This window comes from Poecilia latipinna, unplaced genomic scaffold, assembly GCF_001443285.1.
Source record: "Poecilia latipinna isolate Pla-1442-1.1 unplaced genomic scaffold, P_latipinna-1.0 Scaffold37, whole genome shotgun sequence".
Taxonomy (NCBI): Eukaryota; Metazoa; Chordata; class Actinopteri; order Cyprinodontiformes; family Poeciliidae; genus Poecilia; species Poecilia latipinna.
In genome coordinates, this window is record NW_015112653.1 from 950,442 (window position 1) to 957,874 (window position 7,433).

Here is a 7,433-nt window from a genome sequence, read left to right on the forward strand (position 1 = left end):
CTGAAGGCAGCACAGAGCTGCACCACCAGAAACTGACAAACACTGAAGAGAAGAAGAGCTATGATTAATGTAGTTACAGTTCTATCCATGTTTTAATGTTGCAGAGCTCAGTCGTTTTGCAAATAGATCAAAGTTTAAACTGGCATGTTGTTCATCTTTTATCTGGTCATTTTGTGGAATATTTAACAACTAGAAAATGACAAAGAACAAGAGTGGGGGGCGGTGAGGGACCTGGATAAGGGCTAGGGGGGCGCTGGCCCAAAAAAGGTTGAGAAACACTGATCTAGAGCTATCTTGTGGTAGACCTGCAGGGGAACATCCCATTGCCTGAGTGAGGACAAAGTCATCTACATGTCCAAGTGCAATAATGTTGGAAAAGAAAGTGGATAAAAGTCAACATTTCTGGAGCATGTCTGATTTGTTCGCATGGTGCTACAGAAAAGTATGACGATGCAGGACTAATAGGAGATAGGATGAGTCAAAATCACATGTTCTGCCAGTTTAAACATTTGTGAAGACTGATGATCAGCAGTCTGCCACTTTTGAATTTCCCCTCCAAACTTATAGTATTGCATATGTGCTGTATTGTTCTGGAGTTTACAGACAGTCTTAATCTGATAAAATAAGCTTGTTGGGGTCAATATATGTGGGAATCAACTTACTGAGGAAAAGTTATGATATCTTTGATGACATCAGAGAAAGGCTTGACACACTCCTTTCTTTCAGTTGTTTCATAGAGTACGGCGTATTTCAAGTTTGGGTCTTTGTCTATATTCTCTCTGACAAAGCCTCAGCCTCGCCTTCGTGTTTTTCTTAGAGAGCAAATTGTTTCCTCACTCTACAACCAACGAAAGTTAAATTGATACAGTCTCATTTTGATTTTACACGTATCCACTTTCATAGAAACAAGAGCGAGAGTCTCCTGTAGGTCCAACTGTGATATTTTTGAAAACGTGTATTTTGGCATTTTGCAGTCTGGACTCAAGCCTCGGCATGTTCTCAGTCGTTTTCTTTGTCTTCACTTGTAGACGTTTCATAGGGAAGTCACAGGACAACAGAACAAAACATAATAAAAACCAAAACCTGCATTTTTTTCCAAAAGGTTTTAAAAAAAAATGGGAAAAAATTAAAAAAAAAAAAAAAAAAAAAAAACTGCCATTGTCTAATGGAAACATTTAACGATTATCAAGATATCAAGAAGTCCGGACAGCTATTGCTCCAGACTGCTTTATTAAATGTAAAGAAAATCTGCTTCCTTTAAGTAAATTAAGTGTGTAAAGAAACTGCTCAAAAATAATTACACACGACTGTAGTTCTGTTTTTGTTTGTGTCAGGCAGTTTGTGGGGCTCTTGGCTTACTTTCTGCCAAAACGGCATGCAGGCTCTCTGGCATAAAGCCTCAAGGACATCCTCCTCAATCAGCCAGTCAGAAAGACATTTTATTAGTCTGTGATTATTTTTTGCTTGCAGGAAACTGATGGCTGATAAGCGAGAAATCAATTTTCGCCAATGGATCCCTGATGCTCCAACTGTATATAAGTGTGTTCATGGGAAACAAAACCTAAAAATGAAAACACTTAATCAGTTAATGAACATTTGGTGTGTTTTATACAAGATCTTTTTTTTTTTTTCAGTTGCCATCATGAAACCACAGCATGATGTTGAATTTGCTGTATGTCACTTCTCTGGCTTTTACAAATTATACCTTGAATGATTTCTTTCAATAAGAGAAATGTAAGTCACAAAATGATGTAAATAAAGCCATGAAGACAAGCAGATGTGAGACCCGTCACTCTGCAGGGAGGGTTTAATGAGGTTGTACTGCCACTCCGTGAAAGCGAATCTCCCTGATGGTCTGATTTATCTGTTTAATTTAAAGGATTTTAACTGCTGCTGAGGAATGGCTTTGTCTGACTGTAATTGGTTACATCTCAAGAGAGATTTCTCTCTGTTTTGTCTGTACATAATAAAGCCTTGCGATGAAAAGAAATATGAAAGCATTTTTGTGTAATTTATCCTGCCTTTTTGTCCCGTCGGAAAATAAAAGGAAAAGAATAACGTCGTTTTGGGTCTCCACGGAAGAGCAGCCGGCGCTAAACAGCCGTGTTATTATGAAGTGTTTGACATTGAAAGTTCTTAAACTTGGTCATATTTTGTCACATCACAACCACAAACTTCGTGGTGTTTGACTTGTATTTTATGTGATAGATGCAGTAGCAGAAAGTAATGCACAATTGTGAAGTAGAAGAAAAACAACAGACGGCTTGCAAAAGGGTTTACATGTAAAAATGTGGAAAGCACATGTATTAAGCAGCTTTTACTTTGATTTCCTTAAATAAAAACAGATGAGACCAAATTTAAACTTTTGGTATCCATACAAACTGCTATGTATGGAAAAGTAATACTATAAATATTATTATTTCAAGACTTGAAAACTGATGATAGAGACACACGATGGCAGTGGTAACTGTAGCAGAAGTTGAATCTGGAAGAGTCAGAACAAATGCACACCACACTTTTCAGATTTTTCTAAATCATCTTCCTTACACCATGGAGGTCTGTCATATAAAATCCTGATAAAATACAGTGACAGTTGCAATTGTAAAGTGTCAAAATGACATGATTAGTTTTATTAGTCAGTGCCAAGACGGTACATTTCTATGAGGCGTAAGTAAGCAAGGTGATCTCTGTGTCTCATTTGAATTTCTCCAACATGATATTTGATGGGAAATATTGCCTTCTAGAGATTCTTTCTCAGCAATCTAAATCAAATCACGCTGAGTAAAATCCTGTTGACATGTAGCTCTACAGTGTGTCCTTGTATGAAGAAATTCTGCTTTTCCAAAACTGAAGACACAGAAGCTCCTTCACATGCCTCAACATACATAGTTAGTCCCTCTGCCTTTGCTGAGTTGGCTTAATATGTTCTGAAACACAGTATATATTCCAGGTTAGTCTCCAACATGCTCAGCTTTCTGCTTTCTTTCAGGTTAAATGGTTAGAACTGCCAGCTCAGCCTTTCTGCTGGTGACTGCAGCAACGTTTTTTTTTTTTTTTTCGTCCAGATGGCATCACCATGACAGCTACAGTCAAGGATTAACTGTAGCAAGTGTATAAGCACTTACAAACTATGTTGCTAGGATGTTCATATTGGTATTGTTTTTCTTGTATTTTATGACATTCCCAAAAATAAGGATTTGATTTTAGATAGAGAAATTATATTAGCTTTGTGTGAACAACTTTCACATTTTGCTGTGCTGTTAGTGAGTGATGAAAATATATCTTAAAAACAAACCAAAAAAGAAAATGTATTAGTTTATTCCAAATTTACCTGAACTCCACATTGTTTCTCTCAGGATTGGTGGATTTATTTTAATCATTGGTTAATACTATGTAAATCCCATAATGACCTCAATCCATCCAAGTTTTATCATGCAACAAGAGTTAAAATTACACTGACTACAGATCTAATTGCACTACTAATCCACAGTAATTTTATCCAAGGCTTTTGTTTTGCAAAGTTTCAATCCTGAATCCTAATATTAAGTTTTATTTATTTATTTTCCAGCACCTTGGTGCATTTCTACAAGTACAATTATCATAACTTGGTTCAACTTTAGTTATTTGTGCACATCAAAGTAACGGTTTCCATACATTTCTCTACTGCTTTTGGAGACTCTCATTTGCTTTTGTCATTTCCATCAAAATCACCAGTACTTATCAATGCTGTACAATATGTACAAAAATGTTGAACAGTTGTGCAATAGCTGTGCAAATTGTGCCTAGAGCTGAGCATTTTCACGTACTGTCACCAAGATCTGATTATGTTGCACTGGAAAATACAGAGTGTATTGTCAAAAACATGTTCAAGCATTTTGCTCATTTTGTTCATAAACATATGTCAGGATTTCTATTTTGCTGACATTAATGTCATCGACATGAATTGTTAGTGAGGAATGGACTGAGCAAATTACATTCTTTTTCCAATTAGCGATCAGGTTTTGGACTGTAATTGTTTTGAGAAATACACTAGCTGTTGTGCAAAAGTTAAGACTGATATGAGAAATGCACCAAAGCGCCCGGAAAAAAAAACAAAACTTTAAGGTAGCGTATAAACGATGAAATCATAGTTAAGACATGACTGCCATCTTGTGGCCAAATATGGTAAATGCGGCTTATCTTTTCTTCAAATCATTTCTTTTCTAATCTCTTCAATAGTCAAATAATAACTAAACACACATTTTAGATCTTATTTACTTAAGTAGTTCAGTGGTACTACAACTATAAATTATAATAAAATTTAGAGAATTAAAAAAATATTTTAAAGCACATTTCAGCAACAAGGCAGTTCAGTCTTTATGTCATAAAAACACAAAAAAACAAAATCATAAAAGACACCACACAGTCAACAACTGAGAAAACCAGAAAACATTTTACATTTTGTCAAGTACCATCGTCAAATATGTCGGTCAATGTTTCACTTATTATGGTTCAAAAGCAACCCACTTTGTGGGGAGAAATCTGTTCTCTGGTGAAAACAAATCTTTTTATGCCAACTAATAGAGATGAGGAAACTTCTGAGTCCATCTAATTTTTAATTGAAAGGAGTTGTTGTGTTTGTTTTCACATAAGTTTTATAGCAGATGTTGGAGATCAAATACATAGATACAGATGTACCAATGTATAAATAATGTTCCAAACAGGAACCCAAACCATTTGGGTAGCAAAACATAAAATTGGATCCACGAAAATGCCTTATTAGTAGCTTTATTTTAGAATATTTTAATTCGAGCTACACAGCAGTGCAGCTATGCTCAAAACCAACAAAAGACCAAATGGGGAAACCGTGAACAACCATCAGTGATAAGGTCAAATGAATGAAAGCATAGGCTGCTGCTTTCTCTTTGTTTTTATATCTGATTCACTTTGACAGTGACATTTTCCTCAAAGGGAGCAATATGGTGACCTTTCTTTGTGGCACTCAGTGCCACATTTCCAGTTTGAGATCTGTCACTGTGACAGATCAGATAAAGCTCCTCTGTGGCCTCGAGAGGGCTGAAAAAAGCAAAGGAAGGAGAAAATAGTGGTGACTGTTTCAGTTTGTGACAAGTGATGTAAACTCTGTGAAGCCAACTTTTATGTGAGAAAAACAATATTCCAACACAGTTCTGCAACACTAGTTTTTTTTTTTTTTTTTTTTTTAAACCAGGCTCAGTTAATAATTCAAGATGCTGCATGTATATATAAAAACAAAGCTGATCAATTTTTAAAATATACTCGGATAAGAGTAGTACTATTTCAACAACATACTTATACATGAGAAAAAGTAGAACGTAATCATTCAAACTATTACCTAAAATGTGTTCAGTAAAAATTTAACTTGTGTCCCGATTACTACTGTTCTGATCTGATTTAATTAACAACAATTATGTAATATTACAGACAAAACATAAAATTATGAACAGGTTCTGGTGCATTGAATAGCAAAATTATATAGAATAAAATAAAAACTTAAATCACATAATTACAAAATAAATTCAGGGAGAAGAAACAAATCTCAGTTTTTCACAAAATAAAACATTTGAAATCAGTAATTACAACTGTGAACGTAAGCATGTTAGAATAAACAAACTGTTGGCAGTATGCTTATTTGACCTCCAACAGGGTCAGCAGGCATAAAATAACATCAGAACAATGAAGCTTGTTTACAAACCAAAAGTTTTATCAGATGTGCTTATGTGTCTGATGCATTGTGGTTTATAACGTTCTTGTTTGTCATTGTGTTAAGTAACACGAGCAAGAAAATTTACTCAACTAAGAGCAAAAGTAAATAGTATGCAGCTCTAAAATTCCTGCTAGAAGATTTTTTTTTTTCAAAACATTCCTGAAATTAATTTAACCAAGTATAGACGCCTAGTTACTATCAGCAATTAAGTATTTACCTAAAACATAGAGACAGCAAGCATCTTGGGTTAGAGCCTTCAAAGCATTTTAATGGCATAGTAAAGTGCAATTGTTACTAGTATTTTACCTAATGAAATTCAGAAAAGATTGGAGTACATATAAGATTTTACCCCAATTTTTTCATGATAACTCTACACTTGAAATCCCGTATGGCCAACTCCATCCATCCATTTTCTTTACACCCTTGTCCCTTAGTGGGGTCGGGAGAGGTGCTGGTACCCATCTCCAGCTAACATTCTGGGCGAGAGGCGGGGTTCACACTGGATAGGTCGCCAGTCTGTCACAGAGCAACACAGAGACACACAGGACAAACAACCATGCACACACACACACACACCTAGGGGCAATTTGGAGAGGCCAATTAACCTGACAGTCATGTTTTTGGACTGTGGGAGGAAACCGGAGTACCCGGAGAGAACCCACGCATGCACAGGGAGAACATGAAACTCCATGCAGAAAGACCAGGGCCGGGAATAGGGCCATACTGTGCAGCCCAGTATGGCCAATTGTCTTTAGCAAAAATAATATTTTGTGTAATATAATCTTAATATTAATTCAGTTGTTCTTTAACAGCCTAAGATATTTGTTCAAATCACAGGACAGCAAAGTTATGGAGGATCTTCTGGTCAGAAAAGACTGCAAGTACTGGTCTGTATGTCAGTCTGTGTGGTACTGCTGATTAATTAGCGAAACTGCTTGCCAGCAAGTCTTTTCGAGGTCTTGACATTTTGTCATTTGAAATTCGATCTGCTTTCTAGAAATCTGGGAGAAAAGTAATGTTGGTCATTTGTATAGTATCAGGTAAATAAAATAGTGATTAGAGGCAATTCAAACCTCTGCATAATAGAGTGATATTTTTGCATTTGATGAGAAAATATTGCTGCTCCGGATCCTCTGTGTTTGTTTGTCTCCTGCCTGCATGATCCTATCTGGGTTAGCTTCCATGTTATTTGACCTTGAGCGTATAGCTGCAGTGGTGCATTCTGCTGCTGATTTATTAGCTTCTGACTACAGCTGCACAAATGAAAAGTTTTTAATAAAAATAATTATCAAGAAGTCAACCATATACTTGTTTATATTAAAATATGAACACGTTTACTTCTTTTGGCCACAAAATAATTGTGAATCATTTGGTGCAATTGTAATATATGTGTTTTCTAAATCAAATATTGCATTTCTTAATGAGTTGTGTATATGTGTGCATGTAAAAGTGTTTACATAAACTAATCTAAAAAAAACCCACATGGTTTTACTGCTGTTTCCTTGGTAACAAGCAAAACCTTGCCCTTTTAGCCTGCTGGCATTCGTGTGGACTGTACCACTCTGTGGGGGCTAACGGGGGTGCTAGCACACCCACCTTACACAATTGCCATGCTTAACTCGCATCATAGCGTCAGAAATATTTAAGATAAGTATATAATGTGTAAGTATAACCTCTGGTTAATTCTTTCAGGCTTCAAACGACAAAT